The sequence below is a fragment of the Neopelma chrysocephalum genome, unplaced genomic scaffold (assembly GCF_003984885.1).
Source record: "Neopelma chrysocephalum unplaced genomic scaffold, ASM398488v2 Primary Assembly neopelma1_24, whole genome shotgun sequence".
Lineage (NCBI taxonomy): Eukaryota > Metazoa > Chordata > Aves > Passeriformes > Pipridae > Neopelma > Neopelma chrysocephalum.
In genome coordinates this window covers 2,368,860-2,384,356 of record NW_020897693.1, presented here as the reverse complement: position 1 = coordinate 2,384,356, position 15,497 = coordinate 2,368,860, and the positions used below count along the sequence as shown (strand labels likewise).

The 15,497-nt window shown below is 39.6% G+C and overlaps 1 long non-coding RNA gene across 1 annotated transcript in view; it reads right to left on the bottom strand.

Annotated features, from left to right (window-relative positions):
• Nucleotides 1–2,428: 2,428 nt before the first annotated feature.
• Nucleotides 2,429–15,497, bottom strand: part of LOC113975653 — a 51,355-nt gene continuing 38,286 nt past the window's right edge. Inside the window, exons 8-9 of the long non-coding RNA XR_003536872.1 lie at nucleotides 14,822–14,996; nucleotides 2,429–2,532 (exon numbers count right to left, since the gene is read on the bottom strand). This is a non-coding gene — a long non-coding RNA (uncharacterized LOC113975653). The remainder of the gene's footprint in view (nucleotides 2,533–14,821; nucleotides 14,997–15,497) is intronic.

The window sequence follows — 15,497 nt, the reverse complement described above, 5'->3', positions numbered from 1 at the left end:
TGACTTTAACATCACACCCATACATCATAAAGGAAGAATTTTCTGGAAGATATATATATTGATTCAAAGAATGAAATTATTGTCTTAGACTTTAATAAGTTGAAAGTTTCGGTGAAGTTTTCAGCCCTTCTGCAATATCCATTTTATCCTCAATAAGCAACTCTCACTCTCTCAAAATTAAGTCTGTCTATCCAGATTCAGAGCTCTTGCATATCCCTCAAAATCCAAGCATGGTTGGCATCCTGCCTGTCCCAAAACTGAGTGACACAAAGAAGCATTGATATTCAGTATGCTGGGCAGTTTCACATATTACTTCCCAGCATCTTTCTTTGCCCAGACAAACACCATATATTTCCTTTCACAAAGACACAATGTCCACAAGCAAGACCCCATCAAGGCCTTTTGCCTTGAGCCCAGCCACTTAATCCCATCACCTTCTCTGTGTAATCTCCAGTATTCACAAGCCTGGGAGGTGAGCTCAAGCCAAATGAACATCCAAATTTCTCAACTTATTTTTCAAATTGTTAATTACTCTGCACATCTGCTACAGAAAGCACAAGAGCTCAGCCCAGCACAAACATAGCAGCACAAATGAAGTAATCAAGCCTAAATTCTTTCAGCCCTGGAGGTTACATGAAAGAGGTGGGTCACTAGTGCCTAAATATTTCATCAGAGCAAATAATATATAAACTGAGAACTTGTTATTGGACAGTGTTAAGTTCCCACCTGTGGAAATGGTATCTCTGGTAATGTCAGGAAATAAAAAGATTTTGTTATAACAGCAGAATAGATGTAAAAGATGCAGCTCATACAGGTCTTCACACACCATGGTCTTCTGACAGTTTCACTGGTGATGTCCTTGATGAGAACCTGGCAGATTTTTAAACAAAATAGTAGAATAGGGTTTCTTATGTTTGATATTCAGTGAAGAGGAACAATTATATAATTCACAGTGCACAGAGAGTCAGTTTAGGACAGACAGTAACAGAGCAGCTGAGTGAAGAGGCAGAACACAAGGGGGTTTAAAAACAACTCTCTCTAAAGATGCATTTTGATGTAGTGAAATGAGAGACATTCAGAATTCATAATCATTGAATGGTAGAATAGTCTGAGTTGGAAGGGACTTTTAAAGCTCAGCTAGTCCAAGCCTCCTGAAATGAGCAGGAACATCTTCAACCAGACCAGGTTGCTCAGAGCCCTACCCAACCTGGCCTTGAGTGTTTACAGGGAAGGGGCATCCACCACCTCTCTAGGCAACCTGTGCCAGCGTTTCCCCACCCTCACTGTTCAAAATTTCCCTCATCATGTTGCTATAGGCCCTAGTGAAAAGTCTGTCCCTATTGTTCTTATAAGCACCCTGTAAGTACTGAAAGCTGTAAAAAGGTTTCCCAAGAAACTTCTCTGCTCCAGGCTGAACAACCCCAGCTCTCTCAGCCTTTCCTCAGAGGAGACATGTTCCAGTCCTTGTGGCCTTCCTCTGGACCTACTCCATGTCTTTCCTGTGCTGAGGATCTTGTCCAGGTCCCTCCAAATGGCATCCCATCCTCAGGCAGTTCAACTGCACCACTCAGCTCGGTGTAGTCTGCAAACTTGCTGAGGGTGCACTTGATCCCACTGTCTATGTCATTGATGAAGATATTAAACAGCACTGGTTCCAGCACAGACACCTCTCATCACTGACCTCCATTGATCTGGACATTGACTCATTGATCACTTCCCTCTGGATGCATTCATCCAACCAATTCCTCACCCAACACAACAGTCCACCCATCAAACCCATATCTCTCCAATTTAGAGAAAAGGATATCATGGAGGGACTGTGCCAAAGCCCTTACAGAAGTCCACACAGATGACATCCATAGCTCTTCCTGAGCTTTAGAATAATACTTCAGAATATTATGACACAGTACAGGCTCTTAGATTGCTCATAGCTGGCTACTCTAACTTAGACAACTTTTATTTATGCTCCTGATTTTCAAAAGCATCAAAAATCTTACTGCTATCTCTGAAAGTTTTTCTGTAAACAAGGACTACAAGACCAAATTGGATCTGGAAGTCAAGCAAGGCTTGTTAACAAGCATAGGAGTACAAAACATTACTTTATTGCACCCAGACTTGAATTTTCCTTTTTGAGAGGTTTTTCTGCTCTTCAGTCTTGCCTCATTCATCAGTGTGGACATACAAAATACATCTCGAACAAGCTAAATTTTGTTAGAACCAACTTTTATAACACAAAGAACAAACAGGCACCATCCCAACATTTTGAATGGCTGCCTAGACAAGGACACTGCAGTCACTGCTCCAAGCAGTCTCACGTGCTTTATAACCTACAGTACTGGCACAACCAAACCTACCAGGATACCGGGAGATGTTCCTGCTTGCCCTCTGCAATATCTTAATTGCACTGCTGTAAACAGCACTTACCTGAAGATGCAGATTTGTCCAATGTAGAACACCAGAGGAATGGCACAGGAAAACATTAGAGAAGACAATCATATGTCAAATGCAAATAAAAGACCAACAAGTTTCTCACTGCAATCACAGGAAAATAATTATGCACATTACATCCATTTGTTCCCTTCAGTGTTACTGCAGAAGTTATGCAAAAGTTTTTACTAATTTTATTTAAATCTTATGTAGGCATGAAAGGATTCATCCTGACATTATGATAAATGATGAAACATAACATTAGCACAAACTTATTTATATGAGGAATCTTGTTGATGGAGTACATGCTTCTTCATTTTGTATTTTTACATTGTCTCTTTCAAGACACTCAGCCAGGTCTCCCATCAATTACACCCATGCAAAAGAAGAATAACTTCAATAAAGCTTGTATAAATTCATCATCCTATCTAAGAGGAAATATGTATTAGTAAGCTGATTTTGACAAAACTACTAGCTCAGAATAATAAAATTCAACCCCAAAGTTATCTATATTGTATAAACAAAAGACTACAAGCCTTAGCACAGGGTATATGATTCTTTCTACTTAACTATGCAAAATTATTTGTGTTTACTGAGTTTAAGATAAGAAGAACGGACCTTTCCTTTGCTGTATCTGTACTGTCCACTGTTAGAAAACAAGCTCCAACAAGAACTTTGCTTTCCCACAGACACCCTTCTGCATTCCTCAGATCCTGGCACTGTTGCTCTGCAACTCATAACTAGAAGTTGGAACTCTCCTGCACAGTACAGTGAACTCTACCTACTGTGTGGTTTAAGTAAAAAAAAAAAAGTCTACCACTACTTAAACCAATGGTCATATAGTAAAGCAACTCATGCACCAATTCTAAAAAGAATTGCCCTCACACTTTAGTTTCAGAAGTAAGCATACACTCAAGGAAAGACATGCAAATCCCAGAGTAGGTGGCTGAACAATTGAAACACTGGCAAAAATACTCTGTGTAGCTCTTCAACATATTTGGTCTGGTTTCTCCCCTTTTGGTAATTACAATTTTAAAAGCCTAATGTGGTCCTTTTTTAAATGATGCCTTTTACCTCTTGAACTATAGTGCAGCTATCTTGCTAAACAGCAATGTGAAAATAAATCAAGTTTAATATTGGATTGGCAGATGACAGCTCTTCAAAAATATTCTCATTGAAGTTGCTCAGAGCACCAGAAACAGGTTTTATGCTTTAAAAATTAAGTTACAGGGAAAGCTTCCTCTCCCTTACCATATCCTTGAGGAGCTGTGAATACTGTTGTGGGTGGCAGCATGTTGGCAAAGCAAATGTCAGCAAACTGCCTCCCCTCACACAAGTGATTGATTTATCAGTTTAATAGAGCTATAAATCGAGAAAAATGTTCCTCAAGCCTGAACAGTGAACTACAAGCAAATAATAGGCAACAAGCTCTGATGCAGAATTAGAAATATAAGGACATGTGAAATACAGCATATGTTACATTTTCCTGTCACCAGCCCACTGTAGCAGCTCACAGGAAATCTGACCACTATGATTTCTAGCTACAATGACACAGCCCTTGAATTCTGGTGACAGAGCCTTACAACATTACTGTTGGATGCTGTTGCTTTCATCTGGAGGAAGCACCCACGTGTTTTTTATTACATTTTGGTCAATTTAAAACAGAAGGAAGCCAGTGTAAAGGAGCTAAAACAGCACTACAATGCACTAAAATAAGAAAGGAACCTCCAGCCATAAAGCAAAACCATAATTCTTTGCAATCACTTAGTGCTTCTTATTGACAGAATTCAGAAAATTTCTAATGCCTATAATTGATTGTACAAAATGTAAAGTGCTGGTAATGTGTATAATTCCCAACAGATTCATTAAGCACTTTTCTCACTCCTTCTAAATTCCTAACTGTCATACTACCTGCCTTTTTTTGATTTGTAAGACTGTTACTGGCGTATCATGCTATTTCTGTCTAGAGTTTCTCCTTCCCTCTTCCCATTCTTGCAAATTTAACAGGACATTTGCTAGTTAACTCTTGTCTACTGTGAAATGGAGAAAGGAAGCTGCTTGGAAAAGGATAGATGCCACCCAGCAGCCTGCCAGCTGCACACAGCCCTGAGCCTGGAAACATCTGTAAGATAGTAAAGGTTCCCTAATTATAAATCCATTTCTCACTCATGATTAATCATATTTTTGTAACATCAGAACCAGTTTATAAGAAAAAGCTCAAAACTTCAGCCATGACCTAAGCATTTGAGATTCTAGTTTTAAGAGTTATTAAAATTGGACAACTGAAAGCACTTTGAAGAAAGAAGCTGATGTGGAGAGAGTTCAATTTTAGACAAACATTCTGTTCCAATTACCTGAAAACATTAATCTTGGGTTTGACACCTTTTTTTCCCTCCAGGTTTGCTTCAACACTGAGACAAATACAGGTTTTTTATTGCAAATAATAGTAGGTTTTCACTCAAGATGGTAGGGGGTGGATTTCAACAGAAACATTGTTAAAAATAAGAATTTCTTTTCTGTGGTTGAAACTAATTCTGTTGTGTAAAATGTTTAGTCTTTAATTGAAAAGAAAAAGCATTTAGTTGAAAAATCTCGAACCATTCCTAGCCTGACACAACTGGAACAGCAGACCTCTATTCCATCTTTCACTAAATACTGACAAAATTCAGCAAGCAAAAGGTCAAATACTCATAGAGATTCAGCAATATCTCTGTAGGCCTCCAAATCCTTCCCCAGGAGCTGTGGCTTTAGAAACAAGTCAGGTACACCTTCTGCAACCTTGTCTGCAGCCCAGGGGAAATAAAAAGACACCAATCACATGGGATTGGTCTCCTAACATTGGCCTTTTGTCCTTGTGGTTGCTTTTGTTTCAAAAGCAGTGATTGTTCTGGCTGTGTCTGCTGTGAGCGTCAAGAACCCACCACAGCACGGCCTTTGCCCCATCTCCTGCTGCAAGGCAGGAGCAAGGAGACAAAAAAAAAAGCAGGGAAGAGTTGTGAGGGAGAAGTGGCTTCACCCTGCCAGCACATCACATCCAACAGCATGCTCAAATTCTTCAATGCCTTTAACATACTGACCTTCATTAGCTTTGGCATGACCCCTGAACTCTTGGAGGTCGTTAATACGCTCAGCTGTGGCCAGTGGGGTCTTTCCACTGGTGTCAACTCTGTGTCCCTCCTACCACAATCTGTAGATACTTTTTAGACAAGATTTATAAAGTCTGAGCTCTGTACTCACCAGAAATACAAGTCAAATAATACTGATCTGCTTCACAAGAACTTGTTTTTACTACTGAACAAAACCCCAACATTCCCCAAATGGAAGAGCTTCCCAAGTCCCTATTATGTCCATGAGAGTCAGCAGTCTTCTGTATTTAAAAGCAATTCAATGTATTTCAGCAGTGCTAAAACACCTCTTTCTTTCTTCTGCTGATAGTTTAGGAGCATATCCACGTGCAATGTCTGTCGATTGGATTAAATGTTTAACATGCATTAAATATTACTGAAGGAGCAAACACTGAACTCTGGCACTTGCTGACTCTGCCTCAGTATTTTTCTTGCCCTGCCTTTCTTCGTTGGAATTCAATAAGCAGGCTGTACCCTCAGCCTTTCTTTTCTATAAAATAATCAGCCTAAAATTAGTTTTTACATAGTGGAGATAAATAGGATCCGCTTCAATGAGAAGACTAGATCCCATGAAATTAAACTTATTTACTTGTTTCAGTCTTTTAAAGTATTGCAGCAGCAAATTTTGAAGTATTGGTACAGCAATCTGCCAAGCAAGAGAGCCCAGACAAAAGTGCTACAGCACTGCAGTCTGTGTCTGCTGCTGACTCACAGGGCCATGTGCTGCTTGGAAGTGCCATCTCGGTGCAACTAATATTAAATTCTCTACTTTCTCAGATTTTTGTCTCAGGAGCACATGTAAAAGTAATTAGTTAATGAACTTAAAAGGAAAGAGAAACTCAGATCATTCTACGATCCTATTTACCATTAAATTTAGAAGTTTTTGAGAAAAATGTAATTTTCCTGAATCGATTTACACCCTGGTTAGATCATTACAAACTTGGAATCTCATTTTAGCTTGAAAAACCAGACTTACTGAGCCAAGTCAATAAATAATGCTGTTCAGTATGGTCAATAAATAACCAATTTAGCTCCTTTCCAAATCCATTTACAAGTAATCATGCAGACATTAAGCAGTTTTATAACTGATATCTAATAGCCACATAATAATACATTTATTAGAGTTAATAATTGCTGTTATGCTAGTGAATGGATGAGCATGGTTCATCACCATCCCTAATAGTCTTTTTATGAACTAACAGGGAGACTGTCAGGGAGTGACAGGTGTACCCCATGAACAAAGGTTCTTTAATGCACTCTCTCGTTTCTGGAGAATAATGCTCAAACACAGATGTCATAGGCCTGTCATGTCACAGGCCTGCCACGTCACGTTATGACAGATTCATTCTCCCAAGTTTTGTCTGAAGAGTGCAGCAACTGCAGCAGACTGGAACATGGAGAAAACTAGAAATCTTTTTAAAAAGCACAAAAGTAATGTATTTATGCGTCCATATTATCCATCTTGAAAACTCCTTACGCCACTAGAAATCTGCAAAATTAATTTTCATCTGTCAATAAAAGCAATTTGTTTTGCAGTTACAATTGGATAAGAAATTGTTTGTATTCCAAATGAGGTGCTCAGGACCAAAACCAAAGAGGAGAAAAGCGATTCTGAAACCCCCTTTGTGTTGTTCCTCAGGCTGTGGGTGAGGCTGTGCCTCCTCCTAGACACTGGCACAGGCTTAGTTAGCCCCAGCTCATAGTTTTGCTTCTCAGAACCCCTTTCCAGGCCCTGGGAAACAGCGTTAGCACAGTGTGCTCCAGCTACATCCCCATCTCAGCCTCAGACTATTACTTTTCTTACACAGCCATATGTTCCTCATGTCAGGGCTAGAATTAGGGCTGGTGTGAGCCATTACATGAGATAATGATAAAACAGCCAAGGGCAAGGATGTATCTTAAGCTGTTTCCTCTCTCTAAGGTCCCTTTCAATTGCTAGAGCTGGGGATTTTGCATACAAGTCCTTTCTATTTAATTTCCAGAGAATATTCCTTGGCATTGATTGTGTGAAGATCCCATTTTTCCCCTAATACTTGCTAAAACTTTTTAAAAAATGCTTAAAAGTCCTCCCCATTTAAGTTTGTCTTCATATACAACAAAGGGGGCAAAAAGACCATTTTCAAAATAAAATCCACAAGCTTGTGGTCATTTAACTAATACACTGAACATAAAGAATGTAGATGGGAAGAGTGATTTTTGTTTGCTATTCTCTATTGTTTCAGCTATGTGCATCCCAAGCAGAAGCCTGTAACAGCCCTTCATGTCATCAGTGCAGAACATCAGCAATACCCTGGTCCTGGGCTTGTTGAGCCATGAGTGCCCACTCTGCTGTGAGCAAGAAAAGCGACTCACCCCCCTGCAGCACCTCACAGAACCACCTCTGCTGACTGTGAAAGGAATTATCACAGTTTTTACTGACAAGGCATATAGAAGATATGAGAAAGAAACAATACTGCATCAGTGTCAATAGCAATAGAAATGACTTGCTTAATCTGCCAGTAGCCTGAGGTAGAGAATGTCACTGAAAGCTCACCTTAATAATATTGCATTTGCAGGCAAAGCCCTGTCAGTCGACAATCTCATTTATGGTTTCATATCTCTAATCTAGCACTGAAGAAAAGCTTTATTAAAAGCAACTGACAATATCATTCCCTTCCTTGTCACCACCTTAGCCCGAATCCCTGCCTGTTACGAATACACTGAAATCATCTCCCTTGGGATAGCATTTTCTAAGGAAAAAAAGTTGTACCAATGCTGCCCACACCTCTACTCCTGCCTCACCCAGCTGTCTCTGAGTAAACTCTCATGAGAACAACAGCATTAAGCCAAAATGTAGAATTTAAGGCCTGTTCATCCTGAATAACCCCCAATGAGGGGCTATAGCGTGGGGGTCAGCACAGGCTTGCACCCCCCTGTGTTCCAAGCCATGCTCTGACAGGGAATGCTGCTCTCGGTCAGCGGGATGAGGATGGCCAACAGGACTGGCTGGCAGCACACAGTCTGGGCCCCCTGGCAATTGCCCAGATGGATATTGGCATGGAGCTCACCTATCTCCTCCTGTCCTCATTTGCTTGGGGCACAAATCTAAGGAATTCAGTGGAAAGAGAGGTCCTCGATGTCCCTTTCTGTCTCAGGAAGACAAGCAGGAGGAAAAGTTTCCTGTCCCCCTTTTTTTTTTTCCCCCCATTTAAAACACAAAAGGATTTTGGCTTCACAATCTTTGTCAGTCAATGTCATTATAGATTAGTAAAGCAGCTTTCCTAGGGCAGGGCACAGCTTAAACTAACCTGATTTTGAGCTGAGTACTGCAAAACTGAACCTATTTTGGTGGAAGATCTGCCCAAGTGAAGAATGCTGTCTAAGCTAAAGCTGAATGAGGACTTGTTTTATGCATTCAGTTTATTTCAAGCTACCTTTTAATTAACAGTGATTAAAATATCCGAAGCTTTTAAATAAAAAATACTATTATATTAGCAAAGCACTAAAACACTGAAATAGAAGACAGATAAACAAGGAAGAGTATGAGTTACATGACAGATAAGGACCTCTCCACATCCAAAATTTCTGTGATGAGATAGTAAGATGATGGCTTGTGATTAGCATGTATTTTAAATAAGAGATTTCCCTTTTTGTTTTAAAGAATAATGCTTCTTAAAGATGATTTCAGAGTCCCTCACCAGAAATGTTTCTTATGAGCTGAATTAATTTTTGCTGACCTTAACAAATAGTCATCAGTCACCCAAAACATGTCCCCCAGAGAATCAAACAGCCAGCAAAACTTCACATAGCTATAGAATTTATGTGTTTAAAGTATGCATTAAGTATTTCAAACAATTTCTAGGATGTTTTAGATCATAAAGTCTGCTTTCAACTATCATAGATCATTGGCTCTGCTTTACAAGAAACATTGTTTTACAGGTTTATAACTCAGCTATAAAAATGTGCTTCAGGCTAAAGCTCAGTATAAAAAGGTCTCAGCTAAAGGGTAAATTTTTTCATTACAACTTTTTTCTACTTTGTTTAGCTATTTAAGATTAGAGCTGCCTTAAAAAAAAAATCCCCTTTCACTTCAGGATTATTACCAATACCAGGGGTTGTTTTATACTCTAAAATGCGGGGAACAGAAAGATAATACAGATTTAGAAAACAGAAAACACAAACCAAAGCAAACATTGAAAAAACCCCACCCCACAAAGCTAGAACCATGAAGTTTTACAGGGTCAAGATTTTAGATTTTTAAGATAAAGTACTGGAACATTTTTAAATAGCTCTAACTTAGTGTGCATTTGAGACAATACAAAAGGATGTATTACTGTTGTATGACTGTTACAGAGTGGGAGATCTGAGTGCTCCATAAATGCACCTCTGCATATCGTCAGTTTGGAGTCCCCCAAGGCCTGGAAAACAACCAGCTAAAGTTGCTCAGTCTGTTTGTTTCATCCAATGGAAATTTTAGAGGTCATTTGATCTTAATATACAAACACATACTCAGGGTTCATAGGCTAAGCCTAAGATTCTGGTTCAAAGAGGTGTGCCAAGCACCAGGAGGTGCTCAGGGACAAGGCTCAGCTTACTTAGACTGCAGATAAAATGCAAAGTTAACTGACTATCGAAACAACTTCCTCATGATTTTCCTGCAAGTCAAGATTTCCTTCTTAGACAGGTGACCCAAAGCTTTTACAGAGTTTAATACCCTCCAGAGAACAGAATATTTCCAGATCTCTGAAAGAAGATCTAGAATGCATAAATAGAGAGAGAAACAAATTTGAGAGAGGTTCTTCCCTTACAGACCTGTGTTCAGAATGAAACCATACAGTACTTTACTCGAATCAGAAACTAAACCCTCGAGATTCAATCTAGTACTGTGTGTAAAGCCTCACCTTTGCAAATAGACATGATTTTTTTCCATCTCATGGGTTACCAACTTAGATCCATGTTCCTAACTATAATAAGGAAGAAGAGAAGAAACCCTGACTGACGTATCTGTGACCATCCCAGTGAGCATCGCTCGGGCAAGCTCAGAACTAATTTAACATTCTTGGAAGCAGAAAACATTCAGCTCAATGATAATCAGTGAAGTCAGATTTAAGGCAAGCAAAGTTCAGCAACTTGAGCTGGGTTTTATGTTCAATTATTTGGCTCATAAAAGCTAAATAGGTGTTAATGCCTATAGGGAACTGCTAGAGTTATTAATATCAAGTCATATGAAACTACCATAAAAAGACAGCATTTGGGTTTGATGAGTTTCTTCCTAAAAACTGCAAAAGGGATACTGTTGGTAGAAGTAAGACATGCTTTTTCTCCAGTCTTCAACAGAGTGAGTGAAATTACTGTATTTTTGCCATTTCTGGAGAAGTTGAAGCTATACTGTTATTTAAGGGTACTACACACTAAGTACACTCAGGGGAGAACATCTGCCTCAGAGATCCTGGACAACCACAGCACATACTCTGGTTATATTAGCATGTCCATATCCATTTACATGATAAATCTTTTGGGCTTACTGTTCATTTACTGCACTGTTGTTCTAAGCACACAACGTAGAGTTACAGTTCCTAGAAACATCAGAACTGTTGCTTCTACATTTAAGACAATCCAGAGAAAACAAATCTAATTCTAACAGTTAAATGAATAGTTCAAATACTGATCAGCTTCCTGCCCTATAAACCTCACAAGAATATTTTATGCATCTTTCAGATTTGTATGGTCATAGGTGCTACAGGAAAACCCACTTACAATCTGCTATTCATATCCTCTACAGCAGCATTTCCCTGATGTTTACTACAAGCCCCAAATACATGGCAGCCCACCACACACCATCACCATGAGTTGGGGTTGCTCAGCCTGGAGAACAGAAGGCTCCAGGGAAACCTTGTAGCACCTTGCAGTACCTAAAGGGGCTGCTGGAGTGCTGGAGAGGGCTTTTGACAAGGGCAGGTAGTGACAGGACAAGAGGGGATGGCTTTAAACTGAAAGAGGGCAGCATTGGATTAGATATTGTGAAGAAATTCTTTGCTGTGAGGGTGGTGAGGCACTGGAACAGATTACCCAGAGAAGCTGTGGATGCCTCATCCCTGGAAGTGTTCAAGGCCAGGTTGGATGGGGCATTGAACAAACTGGTATCAGGGAAGGTGTCCCTGCACATGGCAGGGAGGTTGGAACCAGATGATATTTAAGGTCCCTTCCAACCCAAACCATTCTATGAAACAATTCTATGATCATCTAAGTATTACCTAAAAATACAGAACAGCAATATGTTCCCATGCATCAATAACCGAGGGTGCTTCTGCCTTGTTAGACCAGCAATATTATGAAGACCACTGTGTACATCTAATTTTGCCCAGTATAGTCCAAAACCCCACAAACAAATCAGAATATACCACAAAATCCTGCGGGTGGTGTGCAAAGGAAATTACTTCTTTATTAAAAACTCTGCAAAGCCATGTGACATTAACCTGCAAAACAACACTGGTGATGGTCCTTTTACTTCTTATAGAATCACCAAGCTTTAAATTAATAATTATTAAAATTAACTTATCAACTAAACCAATACATTTATTATCTATTAGTTGCCATCCACACACGAGTGACAAAAGTGATGATTTTACAAGCAGTACGTGCCACACCAGGTACTACATCAGGATTTACATGAAGAGGTAAACTTTGTCTTTAGGTGTTTAATAATTGTAGAAACAATATTAAAAGTTGAAATCTACTGAAGCAGAAAAAAAGTTGGGATTTTCAGTGGCAACCTAACTTCATTTATAAGAGTGAAATATACTGATGATTAAAATTGGAAAGGAGAAAAGCCATTATGGAGCCTCCCTGGTTTCAGCCTTTAAACTCCATCACTGGTAGCAGCTAGCTCTTATCAGTCCTGCTCAGAGCAGTAAACCCATCATTTCTAGAAACTTCTGACAGACAACACATGTCCCAGGTGACAACTGTGGCTCAAATGCCTTTGGGTAGAGTGCTCACATCTACACGCTCAGTGAAGACACTGGTTGTACGAGTGCCACAGACGGGTATGGGACTGTTCCCACAAACAGCAGTGTGGGAGGGTACTGGGTAGAAACTTCCCCACCATGATTAAAGAAACTTAACTAAAAAGAAAAGTAGGAATTACTCCTCATCCATTTTCTTTACCATTCCTGTTCCTTCTGTACATTGTATCTGGACGATGTTTTAAACCCTCCTGTTATTAAGCCTTTTTCTGCTTAGTGAGGAGGATATAATTTTAATCACGGGGTTGAAGTTACAGTTAAGCTAAAACAGCTCAGCCCCACTGTGATAAGAAGCACTTGGTCTGTCAGAGAGAGTTCTGCAAAACCACTCGTCCCCCAGCAACAGGGCTAAGATGATGAAGGTGCCCAGCCTGAAATACACTCTTTCTGCCTAATTCAGTTTCTAAATCTCATCAGGAACGGGATACAAGTACAAGCTCTATTTGTAGTAATGTGAACAGAAACGCACGCAAAAAGAAATGACTCATAGGAGAGACTCAAGGACCTCGGAGAGATTGTAATACTGTCTCTAATTTTGGAAACACTTCATGATTTGTATCCTCTTTCAATGCCAATGGAAATAATGAAAGTTAATACCAGGTGCACCAATGAGTCCTGGCAGTTTTGACCTTTAGAGGAACGAACTTGGATTTACAGATGACAAGATTCATTGTGAGCACATCACACAGCACTAAGCTGCTGACTTTCAGGCTCGCTGTGATTTACTGGAATACCCCAGCCCATACACCAATATTTCAATACCCACAGGAAGGGAAGTTCTACTAACAAACATCCCCGTCTGCAATTTTTACCAGTAATTCCCGAGACCTATTTCTGCCTTCTAAGTCGTGTTAACCAACATGATGTAAACTTATAATACTTTTTCCTCATAGGACGTATTAGCATTACACATTGCAAATCTAATACTAAGGCTTTTTCATTGCACACAAACATAGTACAAATATGACCATGAAGCAAATGTGGACCACCTGTTTAATAAAGTGCAGATGGCTTCTGGATAACTTCAGATAATAAAGTGCAATGACTTCTGGAAAGCAAAATTAATCTAAGCACTAGCACCAAGAACTTGCTTTTCTTCTGTTTCCTTTTGAAGGCACTTATCTAGCTCACCTGAGTTACAGCTGTAGGTATTCTTGCACAAATGTACTGTGTTTTGGAGATACATGTTCTGCTAACTCATGCTACAGTAAAACTCCTCCCACGTAGAAGGCCTACAGGTTCACACTAGTTATGCCCCAATTCTTAAAGTCCTTAACTTACTGCTGAGCATTTACATTGCAGGAACAGCCAAACAACTTTTCCAGCAGCTACACACTTTGAAGTATAACCGTGGGGCTTACCTGAGAATCATAGAATGGTTGGGGTTGGAAGGGACCTTTAAACCTCATCTAGTCCAACACCCCTGCAATGAACAGGGACATGTTCAACTAGACCAGGTTGCTCAGAACCCCATCCCAACCTGATCTTGACTGTTTCCAGGGATGGGGCACCCACCACATACCTGGGAAACCTGTTTCAGTGTTTCACCACCTTCCTTGTAAAAAAATTAATTCTTTCATGTATCTAGTATGAATCTACCCTCTTTTCACGTAAAACTATTGTCCCTCATCCTACCTCAACAGGCCCTACTAAAAAGTCTGTCCCTATCTCTTGTAACTCTCCTTTAATAATAGAGGTTAAAAATAAATACTGGAGACTTCCCATTTGTAAATAGGGACATCAGCCATCACCATACACCTAAAGTGTATTTGTACACCTGCAGGTGTACATAGAAAAGCAAGCCTTCATTTAGAAATTAGTTATTACATGTACACAGACATACAGGATACTGATTGACTTCTACAATCAATATGAACAGTAAATTAGGTCTGGGCTGGATAAACAATACAGGACATTGAACCAGACTTCTCAGAGGCAGTTTCAGAACTTTATCTCTCCCCATCTTATTTTAACAGCTGTTGTTCTAGCTCTCCTAACTTCATGTCTGGCCTTTCTGAGACCTGGAGACTGAGAGAGTCTTCAATTTCTGGGTTTTTTTCCCCTAATAAATCCACGGAATATGGTGTTTTTTCTTGGCATGTATGGCCATGATGGAAAGAAAATAGATTACAAAAGAGAATTTCCCCATTTCTGCCTGTACTTAAAATCCCATTCTTGGTTTGCAAAGACAAAACAGCTGAACAATTAGAATTAACCCAACAAATTGTAGTACTGTTCCTCTTTCTGTCCTTCCTCAAAGTTTACCTTGTCTTGGATGCAGCAAATCCTGGGCACTGGTTCCTAACATCCAGAGGTTAACTGAGAAGCCTTCCTTGCTTGCTTGTACCCAGAATGATTTTCCAGCACTTTATATCCCAGAGAACCATTCACTGACTGTACTCTGTGATCCAACAGAAAGTTCTTCACATATTTCCTTTGACTAGGGAAAAACCCATTTTAGTAAAAATAAAAGATTATTTAACTTTCAGTAGTGAGGTGCAACGACAATAAGTTTTTCTGCCTTCATAATGTATCACTGCGATCTTTTATTCAAAACAGAATTTGTTCCAGAGATCAGTGACTAAAATATGCTGCAGGCTAAAGAGTCATAAATTTTCAGATCTCACCCAATGAGTTTTAAGATGCTAAGTACATTAAATGTTTAATTACAAAGTAACTCAACTGCAATGTCATAACTTGAACAGTCCAGAAACCTCATGAATTCCAGCTTGCATTCAGTTACACCGAAAACAGAGCACTACATATTTCTATATATGTCTGAATTTGCCTCCAGTTACTCTCAAAGTTCTCTTTTCTTCCAGTAAATGAACACATTCTCACATTCAAACCTGAAAGAAGTCCCAGAACAGCATGGAGCCTCTGAACTCCCAAGGCCAGAAGGCCTCCCACTGCCTTCAATACACTTTGAATCAGGTCCTGT